Source organism: Ochotona princeps, chromosome 9 (assembly GCF_030435755.1).
Source record: "Ochotona princeps isolate mOchPri1 chromosome 9, mOchPri1.hap1, whole genome shotgun sequence".
Classification (NCBI taxonomy): Eukaryota; Metazoa; Chordata; class Mammalia; order Lagomorpha; family Ochotonidae; genus Ochotona; species Ochotona princeps.
In genome coordinates, this window is record NC_080840.1 from 22,608,138 (window position 1) to 22,635,707 (window position 27,570).

The following is a 27,570-nucleotide window of genomic DNA, read 5'->3' on the forward strand; positions in this document are numbered from 1 at the left end:
TGAAATGAGATTGGACGAATGTGATAAATATTAAAAAAAATCTTCACCAAATTAGATAAACATTGAGTACACAGAATACTTCAACATGCCTTATCTTTTTGCATCCTTAAACCAAAACTGCTGTGGCTGATAGAGTTAGATTTTCTTCCCTTATCCACTCTCTGGACAGTAAATCTCTTCATAATGTAGTAACTGCATACAAAGTTTACTTACGTTACTCATTTTGTCATTTTTTTCCTGCCTTCACTGCAAGTATTAGTTTGCATTTGCATAGACAGCCCAATGAGAGATTTGAGCTCTCTGAGACTGAGTTTTGTATTCTTGGGACTTATCTCATTGCACTCACTCACCACGTATTTATTGAATTAAAATGAATTTCAGTGATTAAAAAAAACGATATTTTCAGAGGACAGACTAGTTATTTAACAGAGCTGTAATATGGAGTCAGATCTTTTGCTTAAAAGGAGCAGTTTTCTAATTCCAACGGTGATACTTTCTGTTTTGCTTTAAAACATGCTGTGCCTTTCATTAACTTTTGGTCGTTTCTTCCCCTTTATTAACATATTACACACTTCCACATATATTGACATCTGAAAATTTTCATTTTTTAAATAGTGATAGTATACTTTCAATTATAATTTTTTTAAAAGATTTTATTATTATTATTATTGGAAAGCCGGATATACAGAGAGGAGGAGAGACAGAGAGGAAGATATTCCATCCGATGTTTCACTCCCCAAGTGAGCCACAACGGGCCGGTACGCGCCAATCCGATGCCGGGACCAGGAACCTCTTCCGGATCTCCCACATGGGTGCAGGGTCCCAAAGCTTTGGGTCATCCTCAACTGCTTTCCCAGGCCACCAGCAGGGGGCTGGATGGGAAGTGGAGCTGCCAGGATTAGAACCGGCGCCAATATGGGATCCCGGGGCTTTCAAGGCGAGGACTTTAGCCGCTAGGCCACGCCGCCAGGCCTGATTCAATTATAATTTTTAAAACATTACTGTTTTATGAAGCCCCGTGTCCACTGTCTTCTGGGCCCACAACAATGGCGGCCGAGAGGGAGGCTTCTCAGCTGCGGGTCTACAAGCCTACCTACTTTGTGGAGATGGACGATGGCAAGTTTAGCATCACTGTCTCTACTCTGGAGTCAAGTCCCTCTCTCCAGAACCAGCGAGTCTTCCAGCAGAAGATATTAGTGAAAACTTCAAGGGCCCCAAACCTGCCAAAGTTGTGCTAGATGATGACTGAAAAGATTTCTTAGCAGAAGCCACAGTTGCTTTTTTTTCCAAGAAATGGAGCCTACCTCATAAGGGTTCCCTGTTAGGCTGCCCTCTAAACCACCGAGTGGTTGAGGCGACGGTGTTCTTCAGTATGAGCCAGAGACAGTCTGATCAAGTGTGCTCATTTATTCATTGTAAAGCAAGCACAAACTATATGGACTAAGAAAAGGTCAGAGAAGGGAACACAGGCATCTCCCGACAATCTTCCCATCCAACAAAGATTTATATTTGCCTAAAAGGCATGTCTATCTCTCAGGACTCTCTAATCATATAACAGGTCATGTACAACAGGCATAGCTGATAGGAATGCTGCAAGTCAAGTCCACTATGTGTAGCTGTAGGTCAGCTAAAGGTCATGCACACCGCATGTGGCTGGCAAGCAACGTGGGAGCGCACCAACTTCTTAGAGTTGCTTATCAAGGAAGTCCCAGCACAGCTCACACAAGGACAAAGAAGAAAGACTGGGGTGCAGACCAGTGAACAGCCCAGGATAAGGTCTCAACTGAGACCACTGTCAGGGGGTTCCCGAGGACACAGTGTGCCACGTGCCTGTGTCCTCCCACACAGGCCAATCAGGCAGAGATCTGGGGTGATCTCCCACACCTATCCTCACCTCAGAGCCTTCTCCTGCAGTCATCCCTGTCACACCAACCACACTCATAGCTCCTAGAATTGAACTGAAGAGTGTATCTGTTCCTGTAATCTTTGGTAGAACAGGGAGGACATTGAAGAAGCAGCAAATGGGGATATTTTTTATAGAGACATTGGTGTATCAGATCCAGGGAGAGTTGGTGATGGCATGAATGCTTACACCACTTACAGAGTAACAAGAGATGCTCAGTAACAATTAAGCATCTCCTTCCATGTTCAGTAAGAGCATATTTTCAGTTAAGACTCAGTGATATTCTTGCTTTGCATAGCAAATTAGCAATAATTATTTGCATGTTGATTACCAGCTCCAGGAAAGAGTAAAATAGGTATGACCAAGGTCAAAGTAGGTAAACAAGAAGATTCATCATTCACTGAGTTTGTGGAAAAGTGGAGAGCAGCTTTTGAAAGATATCTTCAGAGAACAGTAAAACACCCAAAATAACTACAGGATTCTGATTTAAGCAGTTCTTGGAAAGTTCAGAGCCACCATGAGCAGTTAATACACAGGCTATGAGTGGAGCAGGAATATTGACAATGGCGACCAAGGCTGCCCACACTGTCAACAAGATGACCATCAGGATGAGTGGATTGGATGCATGGTTTGAAGAAAAGCAGCAGCAGGTAAAGAATCTGGATCAGCAACTTTGGAAAATTCATGCCAGTGCTGAAGCCTTGGTGTGTCATAGTAAAGAACTTTCTGCCAATACAGCTGCGTTTGCTAAAAGTGCAGCCATGTTGGGTAATTCTGAGAACCAAATTGCTTTATAGAGGACTTTGTCAGCTTGCTGAGGTTGAGGAGAATATAGCCCCGCTACATCAAGAGCAAGCTTTTGCTGACGTCTGTATGTTTTCAGAATTACGTAGTGACTACATTTGTCTTACTGCTTGAGTGAAGGTTGTGTTTGACCATCGAATGAAGTGCTAGCAAAAATGGGAAGATGCCAGGCCAAAATGATAGTGACTAACAAAGCTGATAAAATACAGCAACACAATAGTGAGATAAGAGAATGGGAAGCAGAAATGCCACAAAGAAAAGGAGATTTCAAACGGAACCCTACTTCAGGAAGAAGTAGGAAGATTGAGAAAGAGTAAAAGAATTTAAACCTGTTATCAGCAAGTACTGAGAATCATTAGTACAAACATAGCAACAGCTGTTAAAATATTGGGAGATGTTTCTACCTGAAGCCAAAGCCATTGCCTGGCAGAAAACCAATTTCTGTTAAGAGAACCTTGGATGTGGGTTCCAGTTGTGCTGAATTCCACAGTGAAATCATTTTAAACTATCTAAATAATCCATCGTATATTATATTAATTGTATGTGGTTATAAATGCATATATATTTATTATTATGACATTTTATTACAAGCTTCCTGCTCTGACCCTCTGAATGAAGTGGACTGTGGCATGACATTCTACAATAATCTTCCTGAATTGAACACTATTTTGTCTTAAATACCTGAAATGAAAACTGCTCTGCAATGCAAGAAAATTTTACAATACTTTTACAATACTTTTTCTTTACCGTATGTTTTGTAGCAAGTTTATCCTCTTTCTGAAATGAATTATCAATGCAATGATAACTGTTCATTTATATATCACTGTACAGAAGTTATGATTTTCTGATTAGGATAATAAAATGCTATTTCTTGTAAAAAAAAGAATATTGTGTTGATAACTATGTTTTTCTTTTACAAGCAGTGTGAACAAAATTTTAAAGCTACTACTTTAAGCTATTTTAAAGCAACGATTTAGATTAGTTATGTGATGATGTCTTGTCAAAAATCACCACTACTGGGCCCTGCATGATAGCGTAGCAGTTAAGGTCCGCACCTTGGATGCGCCGAGATCACATATGCTCGCCAGTTCTAATTCCGGCGGCCCACTTCCCATCCAGCTCCCTGCTTGTGGCCTGGGAATGCAGTCAAGGACGGCCCAAGACTCTGGGACCCTGCACCCACGTGGGAGATCCTGAGGAGGCTCCTGGCTTCAGATTGGCTCAGCTCCGGCCATTGAGGCTGCTTGGGGTGTGAACTACTGGACAGAAGATCTTCCTCTTTGTCTCTCCTCTCTGTATATCCGCCTTTCCAATAAAAAAAAAATCTTTAAAAAAAAATCACCACTACTAAATAGTTTTAGTCTGTATTTATTCAGTTCTTTGGGTATTTTTCTCTTAAAAACATTAAATCACTTATGCATTTATGTATTCCATATGGAGTGTTTAAATTACATTGAAATGCAGATAAAAATAAAGAACTAAGCATATAAATTATCATAAAGTGAATAATTTATATTTGTATAGCAAATTTAATTTTCTTGGAATGTTGATTATTTTATACTGAACTTTGTATCTATTTCAGATTATAATTAGAGTGATAATTGTTATGGAATGAATCAATTATCTTTAAATCTCTGATGCCATCATATGCTGAACAGAAGAAATATGTATCACCCAATTCAGTATTTATGAATCTAAAATTATTGAGAAATTATATACATTTCCTATTATGAATTCCAAATTAGATGATACAGCAAAAGATAAAGAGCATGGGTACTATCATTCAATCAACAGGAATGCTTTTCTAGGAAGAGCAAGTAGCACCCATGTATACTAAACTTCAAATCACTCCAGCTACTCTCAGCCCACTGGTTACTATGAACTCAGAATCTTCAACAGCATCTCTTTCTGCACAACTCTAAATAGGAGCTCTCTCTTGTACTGAGGTAAAATTCTTAGAAAACCCTTGTGGTGATTCATATGAAACATCTGTTGCCAAACAGAACATGTCTCATCCCTCTCAGCAGATGAAAGCTTTTCAAATATTAGAAATTATCATGCTCCCGTTGTCCATTGCCAACTTTTTCTGCTACCAGAACAATGTTGGTTGTTGTTCTTCTTCTAACAGTAATCAACAAGCTGAGCATAGTTCTCTGTTCTAAATCTGTTGAATTCTTAATAAAGTTAAGCCAGTGTCTTAAGTTGAAAAGGCAGTGAGGCAAACAAAGAAAACAATTATCTTTTTCAGGATATATTCATTTTCATTGGTGAAGCAGATTTACAGAGAGAGTGAGAAAGAGAGAGAGGGCGGGGGGAGTGAAAACCTTTCATCCATTAGTTTACTACACAGATTGATCCATGGCTAGGACTGGGGCAGGTGCAGCCAGGAGCTTCATCTAGGTCTCACATATGGTTTGCAGGGTTTCCAGCATTTGAACCATCTTCTGTTGCTCTCCTGGAAGCATTGAGAGGGGACCGGATCAAATGTAAAGCAGCTGGGCTCAAGTTGACAGTCATATGGGATGCCAGTTTTGCAGGTAGAATCTTAACACAATAAACCACAATAGTGGCCCCAACACATATTTTCTGACTAGATAAAATTATGTATTAAGAAATGCCACTGCCTGGTGTAGTGGCCTAGCAGCTAAAGTCCTCACTTTGAACACACTGGGATCCCATATGGGCTATAATCCCGGCAGCTCCACTTCCCATCCATCTCCCTGCTTGTGGCCTGGGAAAGCAATTGAGGAAAGTCCAATTCCTTGGGAACCAGAACCCACATGGGAGACCTGGAGGAATTTCCTGGCTCCTGGCTTTGGATTGGCTCAGCACCGGCCATTGGGGTCACTTCGGGAGTGAATCATTGGCTGGAGGATCTTCCTTGCTGTCTTTCCTTCTTTTTGTATATCTGACTTTGCAATAAAAATAGACAGATATTTAAAAAAATTTTTGAAAACTGCTGCCTAAAGAATGCTTAATATAAACTAGAAAGGGATTTCAAAGTCCATTATTTTTATATTACCATTTAAAATTTGTATTTATTTTTATTTAAAATTCATCAAAACAGAGAAAAAATATGGAGGGAAATAGAAACAACGAACTTCATTCATTGGTTCACTCCCCATATGAACCCAACAGGCAAGGGCAAAGAAGAGAGCTACAGTCTGGCCCCTGATGTGTGCCCCAGATACCCAACCACCTAACTTATCATTTTCTACCTCCCAGGCCATTTATTAATGGGGAGAGGGCATCTGGAGCAGACCCAGTATTTAAACATTGACACTACAGTAGGGCATACAGGAATCACAACTGGGTTCATAACTGCTGCACCAAATGCCCACTCCTTTGTTGTCATATCTAATATTATTTGTAGTTTATATACAGAAGACTCTGTTAATCACATTTCTTAGTCTTGGAATATAGACATGAGGATCATTTGCAAGACCGTATGATTCCTTTGTAGTTTGGATTCAGGCATTTGTGAATATGTGTATTGAATTATCTTGTCACTTCAATGAACTCATTTGATTAGATCAGTTCCGCATAAGCATGATCGTATTTTATCATTAATTGAAAATGAACTGAGTGGGGACTTCAAGAACATCAGAAAAAAATTTTTTGTCACAAAACACAAAATAATTACCAAAATGAAATCTTGTAATATTCACAGACCTCATTTACACTCAAGGGAAGGGACTTGGAAAGCAAATCCATATCTAGTCAAATACCTTATAGGAACAGAATTTTTAAAAAGATTTATTTATTTTTATTGGAAAGCCAGATTTACAGAGAGAAGGAGATACAGAGAGAAAGATCTTCCATCTGCTATTTCACTAGTGTCCACAAAGGCTAGAGCTGGGCTGATCCTAAGCCAGAAGCCAGGAGCCTCTTCCTGGTCTCCCACGTGGGTGCAGGGTCCCATGGCTTTGGGCCATCATCTGCTTATCTCCAAAACCACAAGCAGGGAGCAGGGCCATGACAGGAACTGGTGCCATTCTGGGATTCCCAATACATACAAGGTGAGGATTTAGACACTAAGCCATTGTGCTGCTAGGTTGCAGAAAATATCTTGTTCATTATTGCAACCAGGATACCAATCATAAGCTATCACTAAATCATTGCTGAATGAATAATTGAGTTTTTAAATGAATGTCATCTTACTTTGGTAATTTTATAACTATGTCTAATAAAACATTTGTTATTCAAGAAACAATTCTGATAAAAAGATATTTCAGAGTATCTAATCTACTTTTTATGAAAATAACAGCATTCTTGTGTAAGTTTTGACTGAATTCTTAGCATTTTGGCTTGAATTTTGTATTGATGGCATGCATTTGTTACTGGAACTTCATTCAGCGCACAGATGGCTCCACAGCTGTTACACCTTGGAGACTCTAGTAGCCTTTGAGGTATAACATATGTGCGAGCTCAAGTGATTTCCAAAGGGGTTTCCTCCCTTGCATATAATTAAATTAAACTTCAGGAATATAGCATCATTTTTTATTTTCAACTATAAGTAGTTTTGTATTACACTATGTACTGTTACAAGACTTGAGTCTGATTCAGATGTCACAGACTTTAAGAAATATTAGAATTAAATTTCTATGAAGAATGCTTTGATGTTTGGGGAATATGAGCAATCAAATGCATCTTAAGTAATACATGATATTGTACTCTATTTCCAAATAAAGTACTTGAGCTTGATTAATGTAATCTTGAATAGTGAGCTTGGACTTTTCCACAATGTCATTTTAGAAGCAGAAAAGAGTTGTTGGAAGGGCACAACTTTATAACTTGGTAAAAGGTAAACAGGGAACACAATGACCTTGAAAGATGAGGATCAAATGACCAATTTTGGGGGACATAACCATGCAATGATTGAGGAGTATAGGACCATGAAGAGGATTTTCTACGTTCTAGAAATCAGAGCTCCTATGAATGAAAATGTAAATGCATTTTCAAAGAAACTAATGTAAATATCTGGACATTCAATGACATTCTGAAACATTAACCTGCTCCCCAGAATTGTTATCTTGATTCCAGAAAATACACACTTATATAGATTTGTACTATGAAACACAAAGCATCTTTATTTTATGTATTTATCTAATTTTCTTTTGTCTGAAAGGCAGAAGTGAGTGATTGTACTAGTTTGGACAAAGGTAGTCATTGTGAGAGGCAGTGATGTGCTGAGTTGACATTTGTTTGAAATGAAAATTAAGATAAATTAGAAACTTTCAAATACATGATTGTCATGTGTGTGTTGAGTGAGGAAGTATTATCAAGGAAAGGAATACAGGTAAGGGACAGACTACTCCTTGAAATGGAGAGTATTGGAAGAGAAGCACAATTTAACTAGTAAGGGTTATTTTATACAACATAACTCTGAAGTACCTTTGAGACATCACAATGACAAAGTTAAAGAAACTAGCAAAAGCAGTAGAAAATATTCAGTTATACTAATCTGGAACTAAGAACAGAGAAGAGGAATGTTGACTGGAATTAAACTACTGGGGAGCTCATAAAACATGTAATGGGAAGAATAGTGACTCTAAGACCATATCTAGGTACACTGGGGAATATAAAGTTCTACCATGCTGGGGCATTCCAAGAAATGGAAATTGTAAAGGCTCCAGGAGAAATAACAAATGCCAGACAAGTGAGTGTAATGAAAGTAAAAAATAAGAAGGTATTTGCAAAGCAGTTTTAACTAGATAGAAATATGAACCACAAAAATTTTGTACAATATTTATTTGGACAGGAAGTTTGATCTAGTTTTTATTTATCCTCATAATTTTGTATGGAGTTGAAGAAATAATCATAACCTAAGTGTGTACGGGGGGTGAAGCTTACCATCATAAAGATATTCTCATCATAACATTTGCTTTATTTCTATGTAAGAAAAATTACTAGCATATGCAATCTCTAGCTTATTTATTAGCAAGTGATTGTAATCACACTAAAGAATTCACAGTTAGAGATCAGGATTTTACAGTTACAAATGTACAGCATTTCATGTTATATTTCTGTTGTATGACACAGTTATATACTTTAGCAGTAGAGTGCAAGTGCTCATTATGCAGATAATCTTTTAAATATAACAAGCCCAATTAATCAGCTAAAACCATGGCAATTTCTCACCTTGATTGATTTTTATGTGCATGAATTTCTTTTCACCAGCAATTGAGCAATCTTATTTCTCGGAAATAATTCTTGGGGGATTTACACACCATGTTTGAAGATTCTTTTTCATTTTAACTCATTTTTATAATTCTAATATTTTTACATTAATTGAAAATAATAAACTAAGGTATAAGACCACTGCAAAATAAATTACATCACCAACTTGCTGTAATGTGTTTTGTTTTTAGGTATCTAGATTTTTCCCTCACTACGAATACTATTTTCCAACTTTAATTTATTTGCTCTAGCCATCAAACCTTCTGCCTACAAATTATAAGGTTTTTTTTTTTCTATTTTGCTAGTCAATATTTTTCCAAGTGTTAAATATAATGTATGGCATTTTAGAAGTACTCAATTGATATTTCAAATTCTGATACCAATTATTTCAATGATTATATACTCCAGTTAGGTTTATTAAAGTTTATTCTCTGACGGTTTGAGCTGAAATATAAATCAAATTACTTTATCAGTTAGCTAGCATATGTTTTTGTGTCCCTGATACTGCTGTAAATTCTCCAAATTGTAAATGCAAGGTCTGGATGAGAGTACAATCATTCTTCATACACACAAAATCTCTATTACTATCCTAACCCATCACTTTTCATGCAACACATAGCTGAATCAAGGCTAATAAATATTGTGTAAACTCATTTTTATGTTTCTGAATATTTTTCCTGTATAAAACACAACACGGATTGTTTTGATTTGTGGTCCTCAATTTTATATGCACAAATACCTTTCTGCTTTACATTAAGAAGGTTTTTAGTTCTGTGTCTCTTTATAAAATATTTGGCTATGCTTTTAAGGTATTTAGTATCTCATTTGTGCTCAGGATTGTTGAAAGAATAAAATAGTAAATTATCATAGTGGAAAGACAACATGCTGTAAATGTAGAACATCTGGATTCTGCCTCATTAACTATGCCTGCATGATTAAAAGTAGTAATTTAGTATTCTAGGGACTCACTTTTACCATCAATAAAATTATAATTATTCATACATTTCACTCATTTTTTAATAAGCAACTATTCTGAAACATGTCCTATCTTAGAAAATAGGGGTCCATACTGAATAAAGGCAGACACGTGTCTACAATCCTGTGGTTAAATTGTAGCATGAAAAAAATATTGGAAATAAATAAACACTAGGATTGCCTGTTCTACAGAAGTTGCAGTTTCACTGACCTCAGTGGTCCTTCGACTACCCACCAGTCACTCCCTCTTAGCCCAACACTAATTTGGGATTCTTCTGCCTTCCTGTAGCATCTAAGCACTAGTTCTGCCCTTCGCCTGAAATAGCCTTTCCCAGACATCTTCAACTTTTGCCAAAAATAAGTTGGGCACATTTTACGAAGCTCATGTTCTTTGCTATCATATTAAACTACAACTGATTTTGGTAACTTGGCATGTGGTTTGCTTCTATATAGATAGTAGGGGCTTAGATAATTGATTTGTAGATTTTCCTCTTTTTTAACAGTTGAATTTAACATGCAAAAATAGTGAGAAGACTTTCACATGCCACATAACCAAAAGGAGTTTTCTTACTATGTTTGTGGTGGCCAAATGTTGTGTTAGCTTGTTGCATTTATTTTCTTTCTTTATTGGAAAGCCGGATATACAGAGAGGAGAGAAAGAAACGAAGATCTTCCGTTCGATGTTTCACTCCCCAAGTGGCCACAACGGCTGGAGCTGAGCCAATCCGAATCCAGGAATTTCCTCCATGTCTCCCATGCAGGTGCAGGGTCCCAAAGCTTTGGGTCATCCTCCACTGCTTTCCCAGGCCACAGGCAGGGAGCTGGATGGGAAGCAGGGCTGCCAGGATTAGAACCGGCGCCGATATGTGATCACGGCACATTCAAGGCATTGACCTTAACCGCTATGCTATTGCACCAGGCCCTTGTTGCATTTATTTTCAAGAAACGTATTTCTGAAATTGCAGATGAGTGGTTTCATTACACAGTTAAATTATTTGCAAATAGATTCTTTCATTTTCAAGTATTAGAGATTTTCCTCTTTTTTCTACTATTTGTTGTTACTATGTTTTTTTTTTAACTGCAGAAAATATTCTGTATGATTTCAGTTCTTTCAAATATATTGCAGTTTGTTATATTGCCAATCTTGACACAGGTATCTTAGGTTCTTGTGAAGAATGTCGTTTTGCTCTTGTTGGGTGAAGTATTCTACAAACATCAGATCCTATTGATTAATATTATTGAGTTATGTATTTTTAATTTATTTAAATTTTATTTTTATTTTTCATGAATCGGTTCCATAGGCTCAGAGATTTCCCCTTCTACCCTCTCCATTCCTACTCCCTGATGCTGTTCTCATATTATTACAACAGTATAGTCCTTCAGTAGCAATCACAAGTCTCATTCTTCTATTTAAGTGACATTGTAGGTGTAGACAATGGTAGGAAAGACCAGCCAGCATTCTATTGTGAAGATATATTTAACAGTTCCATTGGGAGTCCTTTTGTTCAAGAGTAGAGATGCATACAACACTTATATCTTCACTTCTTGCTATGCCAGTCTCCATTATGAAGTTCCTCTAAGTGAATATACATATATACTTATTTACCTATAGTTCTATTGATCTTGTATTTTTGCTTGAATATTGCTTTATGTGGTATTTGTTATTTTGGGACTGGCTTATTTCACTGAGCATAATGGTCTCTAGTTGAGGCCATTTAGTTGCAAAAAGTAGACTCTTTCTTTTTTTTTTAATGGCTGAGTAGTATTTCTTGGCATAAATGCAACATGATTTCTTTATCTGTTCCTCTTCTGAGAGGCATTTGGGTTGTTTCCATGAGGATGTTTTCAGACATCACTACTCCCTTCTCTTTTCCTTATAGGATTTCTGACATAAGATTGAAACCTTTCTTTTTTACTTTCTCAGACCTTGGGGCTCTCTTTTATTTTTCACTCTCCTTTGTCTCAGTTGTTCATCCAGTGAGATTTCCATTTCTAATTTCCAGTTCATCCATTCTTTCTTAGTTTTATGCAATTAGTCTTTAAAGATCATCTTCATTTGGATTATTATTGCTTTAGTTATAAGATTTTTTTACTGATTCTTCTAGCTGGTTCTATTTCTTTTCTGTACATTTCTAAATTTTTACTGATAACTTGTTGTTTTTAAGTTGTTTCAAGGAAGTTAGTAATTGTGTGAACAAAAGACTTCTCTGTAATATGGTGCTGTTGCTTTACTTTTGCTTTCTAAAAGTTTAAAATCTTCCTACTTTTATATACGATAAATAAATTACATTCTGTGACTCTGAACTTTCCATAAACATTAGCTGACTTCCTTTGTCCCCACACTGATGGGAAAGTATACCATAACAATATTTCTAGTTCATTAGAAATTCATTTCCATACTTGCTGTCCATTGACCCCATAGTGGGGATTTTTTTTTTTTAAACTGTTGATGATAGTTTGGAATTCAGCCTTGCCACTTTGATTCCTGATAGGTGGTTGGCTGACAGTTAGGTGTTCCTTACCATTGCTTCCAGTTATGCAAAAGTGAATAGAAGGAATGAATCCTTTTTGCTGATGGGTGTGATAAAAGATTCAACTATCATCTTATACCATCTCAATAGTTGAAGAACACATTACCAGTATCAGGTGATGCTGGGACTTCAAGCTTGCAAACGAACTGCTGACATGGGCACAGGGAAACTATCACCACTTCATCTAGGAGAATTCTGGTTCTTTCCCTACATTTTTGAAACCAGCTTAACACAAGGAAGGTGAAACCCTTTGTCACAAACTTAAGAAAGAGGAAGTTTAGGCTAACTATTCATTTTTTAACTTTTACGAATTATGATGGAACTGTGGAAATTTTGTGGTGATGTGTGCACAGTGATTAAAACCAGAAGTCTGCCACAGTATTTTGTTATTCCTTTTAGCTTCACAGTGCAGGTGTTAAATGGAAAGCTTCATATCTCTGTCTGCATGCATTTCCCAAATGGCCACAATGCCCAGGATGAACCAAGGTTGGTACTCCACCCAGGTCTCCCATTTGGATGTCAGGAACCCAGACACTTGTGGCATATGCTCCTGCCTTCCTGAAAACATTAGCACAGAGGTGGATTGGAAGTGGAACAGCAAGAACTCAGAACCAGTATTCTGATATGGGAAGCTAACATATCAGGCAATGACTTAACCCACTGTGCCACAAAGTTTGCCACTGCAGGTACATATTTAATATTTAGTATCTGCCAAGCATCACACTGGAAACTGAGGGAAAAGAGTAAATACAGAGTTTGAGGTTAAAGATCACTGCTATGATTGGGTGCAAGTATACTTCCATGCGAGTGATTTTACTAGCATTTTAACTTGTAGTTTTTATCAACTAAATCATAGCTCTAGGAATATTTATAAACAAGCCCACCTCACAAACTAAAGATAATTTTATTATGTCTTAATAAGGAAAGTAATTTGAAATGTGCTTCTAAATAAATCTGCCATATATATTTCAGACCCTAGTTCCATCAAATCCTAAGTATGCTCTATAATAGTAGGTATGGTTAAAATTAGTATATATTTATATCATTGTGATGGTATTTGGGATATATGGGTAACAAGACAGATTTCAGTGTGTCAGACATCTATATTTGGATTTCAGCTATATTTAAATTTCCCTTAGTTCAACGTGGACTATCACCTTATGTCTGTGCATAGCGAAATGAAGTCTCAGTAGACAAAACTGTAGTACATAATAATTATTATCAGGATTGTAGGGCGTAAGACAGCAGTAGGAAGATAAAGTAGATAAAGTTAGAAAGATAAAGCTAGAAAGGTTAGGAATAGCAAGTAATTAATTCTTAATATGGTCTAACTGCCTTTGAAACTATGGATCAATGTAATTAAGATGGTGAATAAAAGAGATGTAAATTATACTGCAGTGCCTATGTTCCAATTTTTTTTTCCTGTAGAATTTGTCACAGAGTAAAAGTCTTGTCACAAAGTACAAGCATGCATGACTGACGATATAAATGACAATGGCTGTAAAAAATGCATTGAGTCACAAGTTCAACAATGGCATAATTTAAGTTGCAAAATATACAAAATTACAAATAGTCTTTTATGAAGAAAATCCAAAAATTATTTCAGGTCAAAATAGGAAAGCAAAAACTCAATTTTAGTTAATTTCAGCACAAATACACATAGAATGACAGTTAAAACAATAATTTTTCTCTTCAAAAACTGGCTTTCTCAGAGAAACACTGTTTATTTCAGCAATAGAGACATATAGACATAATTAGCAAATAGAAACATTACTGAAAGGTAATTTTTAATGCCTTTGCTTACCTATTTTCTTCTCAAGCATATTTTTATAATTGAATCATGTTTCATAGCCACTCCTTTGATTTGTTAATGTTGTTTATTCATTTGAATTTAAATTACCACCTTGTTAATGGTATTGAACTGAGTTTATTTTAATAATACTTTTCCTTTATAATACTTTTCTTATGACTTTTGACAAGGAAAATCAGCTGTTTAATTATTGATAGACTAAAAAGGATATATCAGCTGTCATGTGTCTTCAAAACATTAATTTACATGAAAATTATTAATAGAGACTAACCACAAAAAAATCAAAAGGCCATTATTTTTCTGTTTTTCCAAACCAAGCACTTTCAAATATCACATTTTATACAAAGATTTGATGACATTCATTCCTTATGCAAAAATGTAAAAATGTTAATTATTTTTAAAATATTGAATTTACAGGTATTTATAAATTCTTGGTAATTAATATGTGTTTTGAGTTTGTCTCATGTGTTTTGGAAGTCACAAAAAATTAAAACAGTAAATCACAATTGTTGTCACTGACCTTCACATTGTCTATAAACCACTAAAATGCCAAATAAGATATGGCCTCATTGAAAGGTATCTTATACTTCAAAATAGTCTATAAATACAGGGATGCTGGAGCATTTGAGATGAAAAAAAATCTAAATTGACTGTTTTTTGGAGATTTCTTAAAGTGCGGTATTTGGTAGAATTAAATGATAAATATGGCAAAATATATTTGGGGGATATTAACAAGTAAATGGAGTAAAATTGAGCAGGAAAGCATATGACACAGCAGAAAGATGCAATGTGTGTTCACTGATGTGACACAAATGTTTCATGGAAGACAGGTATTCATTTTAAACAGAATAAAATAGACAAAACTGAGATCTAAATTGGGCCTTGGCTGAGCCACATGACAGATTCTGTCTTTACTATAATTAAAAAATTGCATATGGTTTGAGTGGATTGTGAGTGGTTTGCTACTGCTATGGCTCAAATGCTTTTTATCCCTTCCAAAAAATATTTTTGAAACTGAATCCTCACTGCCAAAAATGATGGGAAGCGTGGCCCTTGGGAGGTGACTGAATCATGAGGGGTTTGTCTCCCTGCATGAATGAAATTAATTGCTCTTATTAATGAAAAGCATCTGATAGAGTTTACAGGCCCTTCCACTTCCTCATACCATTGCAAAAGCAGTGTCCCTCTTTTCTGGAGGATGCAGTATTAGGAGCCACCATGGAGGAGGCTGAATGCTCACCCACGCCTTCATCTTCAACATCCCTCCCCAGAACTGCAAGGGATACATTTCTGCTCTTTATAAATTGTCCAGTTTCAGATATTTTGTTATACTGCCCCCCCCCAAAGACTAAGAGAATTATAACGGAAACAAACTAAATAAGAAAATGCAAAGCACTAACAGATTGTGAACTGTGGAAATTTTTCAGACTACAAAATTTCAGGAGCATTGTTTGCCTAAACTGGCAAAACAGTTTCTAATCATTAGGTGTTCAGTAATATTAACATTTCTAGTAGACACTAATTCTGTCTCAGGATAATTCCATCTTTCAAATTCTTTCAAATCCTTAATCTCAATCTTGCTTTTTCTTTTGGTGGCACTACAATTTCTTATGTTTCCTTCCTCAGCTGAGCACTTGACGCACTTGAACTTTGTAAAAACTGATGATTGCCACTCCATTATTCTTGATGACATTATCAAAATCTGTGTGTGTCTCCTCCATTCTGCACCCCAGTTTCATCCACTCTTGAGGGGTATATCATAACATTTGCTTGTATAGTGAAAACCCAGGCTGAAATTGTACACTCTCTTAAGGTTTTTTAGCTTATGTCTGTGCAAAAATGTACAACTTATGCATTCATTCTCACTTTCTTCCTAGGAAATTTCTTCCATCACTTTTAGACTGATAACTTGACTTACAGCTGTTCTTTCTCATTTAAATCTAAGACTTAGACCTACACTTGTTTTCTAGAAACCTATAAACTATTTTATCTAAAATCATTCATGTTCTTGACTTCTCCAAGTCCATGTTGAAAATTATAAAATGTTGTATGTTCTATGACAAGAAAAATAAAGTGTAGCATTAACTGAAGGGTAGCTTTAATGGTTCTTAAACAGGGCTAATTTATAAGACATTCATACATATATTCTAATAAGATATTCTTCATGCTTTCATGGTCATTTTTAAAATAATATCTTGTTTAATACTGAATTACCTCCCAGCATGAACACAACACATATTATTTGATATCAAGAACGAAGAAAATCATTTTGCATTTTGCATTGTTTTAGAAATTCCTCCCATAACTATTTCTTCAACCCCATCTTCTTATATTTACCTTTGCTGACTTGACTTCTTGACTTCCTATTATCATCTTTAACTCAACTAAAATCAGATTTCTGTCTCCAAAACTCCACGAAAAAGCAGTTTTGCCTGTTACCTATGATTACTTAATAAACCTAGTAGATTCTTTTTTTCTCCTCATCCTACACATTTTATTTAAAAATGACAAGAAAGGCTTTCTAATATATTTCCTTTAGCTTTCTTCAACTTAATCTACCTGCATAACATTTAACCAATATAGTTTACATACTAACTTTACAGAAGTTCTTTATCAGCTCTGATGGATAATATAACTAAAGATGGAAATTTCAATTTTAATTGTATGTAAATTGAAATTTCCTTCATTATCCACACTTGCAATACTACTCAATATTTAGTTTCATATTTACTGTGTTGGTTGAAGTAACTGATACCAAACACTTGCCTCCAATAATGCAATTATTCAGCATCTCAGAATGTTTTCTTTCCCTAGCATGACATTCCGATACAAGAGATACTTGAATACTTCTTCTTTTTTTCCAAACTATCCTTATACTTCTCATAGAACTTAAAATATATTATTTAATTATGATTACAGGAAGTTTTACATACCTCTGTGAGTTTCTCAAGTGCTATCTTCTGTCTCTTGGCATTCTCAATATCTTAAGTAGTACCTGATATGCTTTAGTCTTTCAACATTTTTGTTATATTAAATAATTGATGTGATAGTATTCAGACAAATTCAGAACACTCACCTAAATTCAGACTTCAAGTACCTTTTTTCAGTACTCAGAAGTCACTTCCTATTCTAGCTCTTAAGTTTATTCACACATGTTTATATAAAGGTCAATCCAATAATGACCTGTGAGGAACAGCACTAGTCACTTGGATGATTCTCTGAGTGTTCTTGATTGGGCCATAAAAATACATAATGAAAACTGAAATTAACTGATCTTGAAACATCCCTTTTTTACCTAAATATTTAGGAATGTATACCATTTAAATAATACATTTTAAATAGCAGAAAAGAACTCATACATCCTGACAAAAACGCATCAATGCTTTTAAACTGCACTGAATAAGATGTTTAAAATACATTCCTCACAAATATTTTTGTAGTTTCATAAAATCATTTTCATATAAAATCCACTCTTCAGTAGCAATTACTTAATGTCAAGAGAAAATAAAATTGTGCAAACTAAAAAATTAATCTACTGTCAACTGAATTTTCAATAGGTTGCATATTTAACTCATCTATATTTTTATTGCATACACTCCAAAAGAAATGATTAATTTTATCACTTATTTCATTACTCTCCATCAGTAATTTGATAGTATGTACTGCAAAGCTAGTGTTGGAATTATAATCAATAACTTAATATGTCAATTATGCAATATCAACATTTGTTTTAATAAGCCTAGTTAGTGTCCAACCATGAACGAATACATGGGTAACTAAAAAAGCTATGGAAGCCCCTCACTTAGTTTACTGAGAATATATGTTATAACATTATGCAACTTCCTACATATACATGTTAGGAACGCATTCAAATACTTCACGTTTTCATGAATTTGAGTGTTCTCCTACTAAAATCATGCAATATCATATTTTTGTGGTGCATTTATTTCACTTGTATTGTGGATAGGAATTCCTTCATTTTTGTACGAATATAATCCACTATGTATTTAAGCCACTAGCCCTTAAATAAGATGCTGTTGATTACAACAATACTTACTATTAAGTCAGATATTAAAATCTCATAAAGTCAAACCAATGCTTAAGCTCACAATTCTGCATACAATTACTAGTTGCATCTTTAAAAGAATAAATTATTGGCTTAGCAGCAGTTTACAAATCTTATTTTGAGGTCACAGACATCCCTGAGATATTTTTCTAGCACAAATGAAAACCATGGTTAATGTGATTTTTTCCAGTGTTGTGTTGGACTATTTCACTAAAATATTTCTGCTTTCAGCAGCTTTTCAATTCCATCGCTTCCTTCCCTTGGCTACTTGTATAGTTACATTTCAATAAGTACATGTTTACACTTTTTCATCAAGCTCCCTTGGGATACCTGCCACTCCTCAGTATTACATACAGCTTAAATTTCCATGTGCAATTTATAATTACTTCCTGAAATTAGTTTCTTTATAATATGATACAATCATCATTATATCCTCAATGCCTAAAACATTGCATGATTTTAATAGGCTGTCAATAACTATTTGTAGAGTGAGTGGGAATTTAATCAAACTGCAATTTTCTGTGCTAATAAAGTTGTCAAATGTCAGGCTCAGAATGGTAACCTAAGGGCTAAAGTCCTCATCTTGCATACACTTGGATCCCATATGGCAACTAGTTCATATCTTGGCTGCCCCAGTTCCCATCAGGCTCCCTTTTTGTGGCCTGAGAAAGCAGTGGAGGATGGCCCAAACAAAGCCTTGGGAACCACATGGGAGACCTGTAAGAACCTCCTGGCTCCTTTCTAAAAATTGGCTCAGCTCCAGCTGTTGCATCTATTTGGGGAGTGAAACAGAAGACAGATCTGACTTTCTAATAAAAATAAATAAACCTTAAAATTAGTTGGCAGATGCCTTTTTATATTCTTAATACTGGTCAGTGGGTAAGCTGACTGGTTTGCTCTTAAATCCTGTTAGATAGTGACTACTTATCATAGGACTATTGGAGGGAGCAGAGCATATTTCCCCTATATCCTTGGGATTTGACCTAACCTATCTTTTCCATATGTTCTATTTCCTAGATCCTGCCCTCATGTTCCCTAAAGGTTATACCTTTGCCTTTAAAGGATTAAAGAATCCAGAACACTATTTGTTGTCCAAGTTAATTTTCACAATTGGAAAAGTATAAAAAATAGTAAACGTGTATTAAATAGAATTATAGGTGTGTGAAAACTGTATCTTCATTAACTATATTAATATTACTTCCATATTTAACAGTTCACATGTGCTATTCAGATTTCTGAGAAAATATAAAATCCTTATGGATTTCACACAAATGGAACAGATTCTAAAAACAGAAGCTAACATTCTCAACTACGTTAACATTTTGGTAAATTGAGTCTTTCAACATGAATGCATTTTGAGATTTGATAAAGCACCATGTCCCTGAACTGGATGTAAAAGCTGTGCCATTTTGTTGCCCTTTTCTCTTTGCTTCAGAAACTGTATTCACTTAACAACCCAAACCAATTTTAAACATTCAATTTGTACCTATGTTTTAATTTGAAAGTAAGGAAACAGGAGCAATATCTCAAAATTGCTCTTGAAATTATTAGGTTACTAGAATTCATTTATATTTTAAAATATGTTCAGAATTTTAAAATGATACTTCTGAATTTGTATTTATTATATTTTTCAGCCTCGAAAACATATTTACTTATTTTTTCACATTTGGAATCATATATTAAGTAAATTTACTATTTAAGTTAATATATCTAGGGTTGCCACTTCCACACAATTTTTAAAGATTTATGATAATTTAATCAGTACAGATTATAAAAATTAAAATTTACATAGTCATTAACAAACATTGTACATTACAATCTTACTTTCATTCTTAAGCATAAAAATTTTGAGTATGCATATCCACATATTTTACACACAGAATCATAAAAACTGTTCTTATATATGTAGCTCTATTAAGTAAGCAGAATGCTATAAATGTCAACCTCTTCTTGCCTTCCTACCTTCCTTTCTTCATGTGTTTATTTCCTTTCTGTCTTGGTTCATTTATTCCTTCAAAATTTGCATTACGCCACTTCTATATGTCAAGCTCTTTGCTGTGACCTAAATGATTCACCAAGAACCTCAACTTACTTTCTTCTTACATTAATGGAGTAAGACAAAAAATTAGAAAAAAGATAAACACAAAACAGCATGCAGTTATGAAAATTACAAACTGCAGGAAGAGTGATGAAAGGAGAGTCTGAAATGCATACTGCTCAATTTCAGATAAAGTGGTCATAGAAATAATCTGTCTTAGAGAGTGATGGTCCAACTGAGTTCTACATGATAACAAGGGACATTGACAACAAGCAAGAGGAAAGAAAGGATATTCCAGACAAAAGAAAAGTCACAGGTAATGCCTTTAAGGAAGAACTAGGTTAGATTTTTGATAAATTGAAAGAACACCATCGTGAGTTTCTGTGACAGGAAAATGAAGGCAATATTTCAGGATCAGATTAGGCAGGGCTCTGAGATTTAAAGCACAAAATTATGATTTTTAACAGTTATAATAAAAATATTGAAGCATTATAGGGAAGGAGTAACACAAACTGAATCATATTTTTAGAATTTTAAAATTTTCTGCTGCATTAGAGAATAAAGGAGAACAGTAGAATTTAACTAAGAACACAAATTAGGAGGAAAGTAATCTAGCCACTAGGTAAGATTTTCAGAATTTATTAGAAATACAGTAAACATGGGGCCTGCATTATGGTGCTGCTCATTAAGCTGCCATATGTGATGTTGGCATCCCATACAGGTGCCAGTTGAAGTCCTGGCTGCCACACTTCCAATCCAACACCCTACTAATGTGCCTGGGGAAACAGTACAAGACGAGCCAAGTATTTGGGATCTCCATGACCCAAATGGGAATCTGATCTAGCCCTAACTGTTGTGGCCATTTGGAAACAAAAACAGTGAATGGAAATCTCTCTTTTTCTCTCCCCTCCCACCACCTCCTTCATTTTGCTTTGAAAAAAAAAATTAAATGAGTAAATGAACACGACTAGATGGTTACATAGGCATGGGAGAGCGGAACAAGGGAATGAAGCAAACGCAAGTGGTTTTTGTTTAAGCAAAAAAAGGTGTGATGGTGGGTGGTGACATAAAGATATAATACAGCCTGGCCTAGTCAAAAGGTGTTTGAGTGAATGCCTGTGAGAGAAGGAAGTTGAATGTGGGAAAAAAACAATAGGTCCTACTTTTAAAATATTCACAAGAGAATCGAGTAGAGGGGACAGGGGTTGTTAATATGCAATGTTGGAACTATGTTTTTAAAAAGCAATTTGTTTATTTGAAAGGCAAAGGTAGAGACAGAGATACAGAGAGGTCTCTGATGGTTTACTCCCCAAATGCCTGCAGTTCATTGGGGGCCAAGACACAATAAGAAGCCAGAAATTCAATCTGGATTTTCCACATGGTGCCATGGAGGCAACTACTTAAATCAACACTGGCTGCCTGGGAGAGTGTACATTATTATAATATTAAGAGTGGGGACAGAACATTTATCCAAGTTCAATAGTTTGAGATATTCATATCCAAAGTAACATCTTAATTGTTACACCAAATACCCAATTGCTGAACTTTGATTTAATTTTAAATCATTTTTCATTTACTAATCTACTTTCCACAAGTGAGGTAAGATACCACCCAGAAGCAAGATGTTCTGCTAGTCAGAAAAGATTGAGATATAAATGTAAACCTGCTTTTAAATACTCTTAGTCCATGATGCCCTGAAGACAGAGATAAATAAATGTACTTCTTTACATAATAGCACACTGTTATATTAATACCTAGATAGAAATGTCACCTAGCTTGGAAAAGATAGAAAATAATTTTAACAAGAAACAATAACAGAGATTTTGCTGGAAGCAAAGTTGAGGGTAAATAGTTAATAAAGGAGAAAGAAAAATCAAACAGGCAACAACTTAAAAAAATATTAAAAGAAAGTTGCATGGCTGCCTAGTTCCCCATCCCTTTCCTCCTCCTTCTGCTCTTCTTTCTGCATTTTATTTTCCAGTCAATCTATGTTGGTATTTCTTAAAGTAGTTAACTGTCTTAAGTCTTATTCTTTAATCAAAATGGCATATAAAACATAACTGCATGTTTTTTATCCGTTTATGCTCAAGATTATATTATTTAATTACTATTTATCTAATACAGATGCATTTCATATTTTTAATTTTATGTTTTCTCCACATAAATGCATCTTTTATGTGAATATGTGCATGTAGATCAAGTAGAGAATAAATAGTTTCATGACTATAACTTATTGAAGGTTTAAGTTTTCTGACTTAATTGGCCCTTATCATTTCTTATGCACATGTACCATACCACTATCATAAAAGGTAATTCCAACCTCCCTTAATACGTCTCACCTCCCTCTAAGTTCTATAAAAAAACAATTAAACAAATAAAAAGAGTTCCAAACTTGTGTGTGTGTATGTATGTATGTATATATATATATACACACACACACACATGCAGACTTGTTTAACCTAGGGATGAGGTGTGTGTATTTGTGTATGTCTGTGTGTGTGTAATCTTGCTAATAAATTGTTTAATATTATTAATTTTACATTTCAATAAATTATAAAAACAATGCATTACTATAACAAAAGTGTATTATCTTACTTTTAGTCTTACAATTTTGTAGGTCAGAGATCCACATCAGGTCTTACTAACCTAAAATTAAAAAGTTGGCAGAGTTGCTTTCTTTTTGGAGTCTGTAGAAAATAATTTATCTCTTGGAGCAAGCCTCGTAGGGAAAATTGAGTAACTCCCCTGCTAGGCAGCATCTCCCTCTGGGGAACAAAATAACCAGGGCTGCAAGCAGACCAGGCCAGGAAACACAGCAGCACTCATCAGCGTGTTTGTGGGCTGGATCTTGAGGCAGGCTGGACTGGGCCAGTCTACAGCACCCACTGGCATGCATGAAATCAACGATGGGTGTGAGCCAGATCTTGTTGGGCTAGGTTGCAACACCTACCAGTGAGAGATGGGGCTGAAATGAGCCATGCTAGTCTGGGTTGAAGCACCTGCCAGCATACACATGATTCATTCCTGGAAACAGGATTTGTAGGAGAATTTTGAGCCAGGTCTGGAGGTGTGCCAGGTTGTGCTAGGCTGTAGAACCCACCAACGAGAGCTGGAATGGCTGCAGGCCAGTCAAGCTGGGTTGAAGTACCAACTGGCACATTAGGGATCCTGTACGGGGAGCAGGCCTGGCAGGGGAACTTGGGGAACTCCTTGGCTGTGCTGAAGCTCCCACTGGTGAATGAGAGGATTAGGCCAATTGAGGTTGTACCACAACACTGCTTATTCACATGAGAGCTAAGGATTGCCAGGCTGGGCTAGGCTGCTGCACCCACCAAGTGACAACAAGAACTAGCGGCAGACTGAGCTGAGCCAGGTTGTAACAACTGATGGCAAATGCTGAGTCTGGCAGCAAACCTTCTCAGATTGGGTCACAGCACATGCCGGTATGTATAAACCCCGCATCTGGAAGGGGACCTGATAAGGGAACTTTAAGGACTGCCTTTCTGGACTGCTGCTTCTCATAGTATGTGTGAGAGTTGGGACTGAGTGCAGGCTGGTCTGGGGTTATGCCAGGCTGGACAAGGCTGCTGTACCCATTAGTGCACACAAGAGCCAAAACGAGTGCACTGTAGCTGACACACAAGAGCCAGAATGATGGCATGCTAGCTGGGCTGGGTTGGGCTGCAGCACTCCCTGGCAGTGATGGGACTGGATGTGAATAATATTAGGCTGGACCACAGTATGTTCTGGTGGCCCCTAGATCCAGGTATGGGAGTGGGCCTAATAGGGAAACTGTGAATACTCTACTGATGACCTTCAGTTCCAGCTGGTAAGCATGAAAACCAGGGCTTGGGGCTGGCTAAACTGGCCAAAGTGTCAAAATCCACGAGCATACATGTGGGCTGGATCTGGAGTCAGGTTGGGCTGAGCTGAAGTGCATCACAGTGTGCATGAGAACCAGACTGGATGTGAGATGGACCACGCTGGATCACAGCACATGCTAACACATGCAAAAAACAGGGCTGGGGTGAGGCCTGGTGTGAGTTATTGGAGATCACCCTGACTAGGCTGTGGCATCTGTTAATATGCGTGAGGATTGGGCCTGTGGTGAGCTGGGCTGGACTAGGCCATAGCACCCATGAGATCACATGAGAGACGGGGCTCAGGACAGAACTCACCAGGCAGCTGTATCCACCAGTATGTGTACTGGCTGGAACAGGTGACAGAGCGAACTTGAACCTACACTGATTGGTGCACACAATAATCAAGTCTGAGTTCATTCCAGGTGAAGTTTCTTGGAGGTACTCTGACTGAATCACTGGGTTCAAACCCTGACCAGAGGAAAAATTGAAAATATATGTGCTTTGACCTTGGAGCAAATGTATCCAGACTGAGCATCCTCAGTTGCTAATGTGTGTGCAGTGGACAGCATTCCATGATGTACACAGGGAACATGAAAGTCAGCTCATCTGGGTCAGCAAAAGATGTTGAGTGCCACATCAGGGGATGGAAAGCAAAACAAAGTTGGACCATTCTCCTGGCCAAGCTTTGTTTGCAGTTAGTGTCTGGGTCAGTGGATGTACTAAGGTGGACTTGGTCAGCAAATAGACTTTGGGCAGATTTTCTCAACCTTGGTGCATTGAGGCTGACAACATCTCAGAACTACCAACACGACTCAAGTAACAACCTGAGAACATTCTTCCCCACATTTAGGTCTCTGAAGTGTCATCAAATGACCATTCCCATTTGACAGCAGGACTGGCCCCTGATCCTTTCCACCCCTCTCAACTGTGGACACAGGAGAAAACAAATAGAAACATTTGTTCAGATCATCTTCCTCCATATCTTAACCCTTTCCACCCTAATACAAAACACACATGGGCATACATTCCTCTCAATTATGTAAACATTATTAAAAACAAAATAAAAAGAATCGATCCCTTTTCCTAGCATTGTAAGAGTGCCTGAATTTCTTGGATGCTTAGCCCCTTCTTCTGTTTTGAAGACATGAAATAATTTTCTCTCTCTCATTCTTTCTTCTTGGATTTGAGAGAATTCATGTAATTAGAATGAGTTTGCTGAAATAATCCAAGGTGATCTACTCATCATCTCACCTTCAACCTTAATTACATCTTAATTGCCAGCTGATCAGCAACCTTAATCACATCCTCAATCTTAATTATCTTTTGTCATGTAAAGTGACACGTACATTGGTTCACAGGGATGCTATTTTCAGGCATATTCTTCTTAGTATACATTGTTAGTACTATTTTTGTAAACACAAATGCTTCTATTTATTCATGATATAACTGATGTATTTAACATCCCATCTATACAATAGGTCTGAGAATATGATTATGTTAACAGTATAAGCAAAGTGCTTAAGTTTGTGACATATACATGCTCAATTAAACACGATTAGTTATATTCCAGAAAGTTGCATGTAGCAATGATCATAACTTCTCAAGAGAAAACAAAAAATTATTATAAGTACCTCAGCTCAAATGATGCTTTTCTGTCGCAAACCTAAAAAGGAAAAGTTATGTACTGAACATAAAAGAATATATATATTTTAAAAAGATTTATTTATTTACTTATTTATTTATTATTTTATTTATCTTTTTTATTGGAAAGGCGGATATACAGAGAGGAGGAGAGAGAGAGAGAGGAAGATCTTCCATCCGATGGTTCACTACCCAAGTGAGCGCAATGGCTGGAGCTCAGCCAATCCAAAGCCAGGAGCTCCTCAGGGTCTCCCACACAGGTGCAAGGTCCCAAGGCTTTGGGCCGTCCTCAACTGCTTTCCCAGGCCACAAGCAGTGAGCTGGATGGGAAGCAGGCTGCTGGGATTAGAACCGGCACCCATATGGGATCCTGGCATGTGCAAGGCGAGGACTTTAACCACTACGCTACTGCGCCGGGCCCAATTTATTTATTTGTATTGCAAAGTCAGATATGCAGAGAGGAGGAGAGACAGAGAGAGAGATCTTCTGTCCGATGGTTCACTTGGCAAGTAGCCATAACAGCCAGAGCTGAGCTAATCTGAAGCCAAGAGTCAGAAGCTTCTTCCAGGTCTCTCAGGCGGGTACAGAGTCCCAAGGCTTTGGGTTATCCTCAACTGCTGTCCCAGGCCACAAGCAGGTAGCTGGATGGAAAGCAGGGCAGCTGAAATTAGATATGGGCTCCATATGGACACCCATATGAGATCCAGGTACATTCAAGGTGAGGACTTTAGTCACTGCGCTACTGTACCGGGCCACAAAGAATATAGCTTTTTCATAGTCCCTTTCATACATAATTTTTTTTCTATATCCTAGTTCCCTCTTATGAGAACAACAAAGTGCTTCTGCCAAGTAAAACCTGTTTTCATATTTTATGCTATGAGAGATATCTGATGAAATACTCTTTCTTAAAGTCTTCACATTTTAGTCAATTCTTCTTTTGAAATCTGAAAGATTTGTACAGTAAATAACATATAAAAATTCTTTTAGTAAATCCCCATTTTTCCAGAGGCTGAGCCTTAATGATCTCTCGCTTCATGGCAAGATTTTGTTTGTTTGTTGTCTGTTTGTTTGTTTTAATCAGCAAAATAGAGAAACTTTTCAGGGAATGGATTTACTTTTTGAGTATTTCTGTTTGCTGGCTACTTGATTTTGAAACTTACAGTCACTACACGGCATTTAAAGGTTAGCATATGTCTCTTTAATTCCACATTGAGATAAAAACTAAGCTGTTGTGTACTCAGGGCAGTCTCCTTTAGGTCCAGGATTTACTGAAACAGAGCACTGAAGCTTTTACTTCATCACCTCATTAGTAGTATTTAAAGTAGGAGTAGTAAGTAGTTGGTTCTAACAAATCCATCTTCATAGAATACAGTGATACCTTCAGAAGCATATGGTGATATGCACTGAGGGCATTAACACTTCACCCTGAAGTAGGAGAAACCTGTGTGTGTGTGTGTGTGTGTGTGTGTGTGTGTGTGTGTGTGTATGTGTGTTTTCCTTCAGTATTTAACACAGTTGATCGTGCATGACTAATTCTTTTGCTAATCTTGTCTGGTGACAATCTTGGTTTTCAGTGGAGACTTCCTTTGGGATTTAGCAGCACACATGACTGCCCTGTGTGCTTCTTTATCTCCAGGGCTCTAATAAAATATTAGCACACAAAGCTAAATTGATTTGAAAACACAAGGCTCCAAAAACTTGGTTTTATGCAAATGTTAACACTGTATAAAAAAGCCCTTGGACATCATTTAAAGTGCAG

The 27,570-nt window shown here is 36.6% G+C and overlaps 1 protein-coding gene and 1 pseudogene across 1 annotated transcript in view; both read left to right on the forward strand.

Annotated features, from left to right (window-relative positions):
• CSMD3 (CUB and Sushi multiple domains 3) overlaps nt 1–27,570 on the forward strand; it is an 878,998-nt gene that overhangs the window by 201,403 nt on the left and 650,025 nt on the right. The window lies entirely within an intron of this gene.
• Nucleotides 1,047–3,155, forward strand: LOC118757503 (sorting nexin-2-like; annotated as a pseudogene).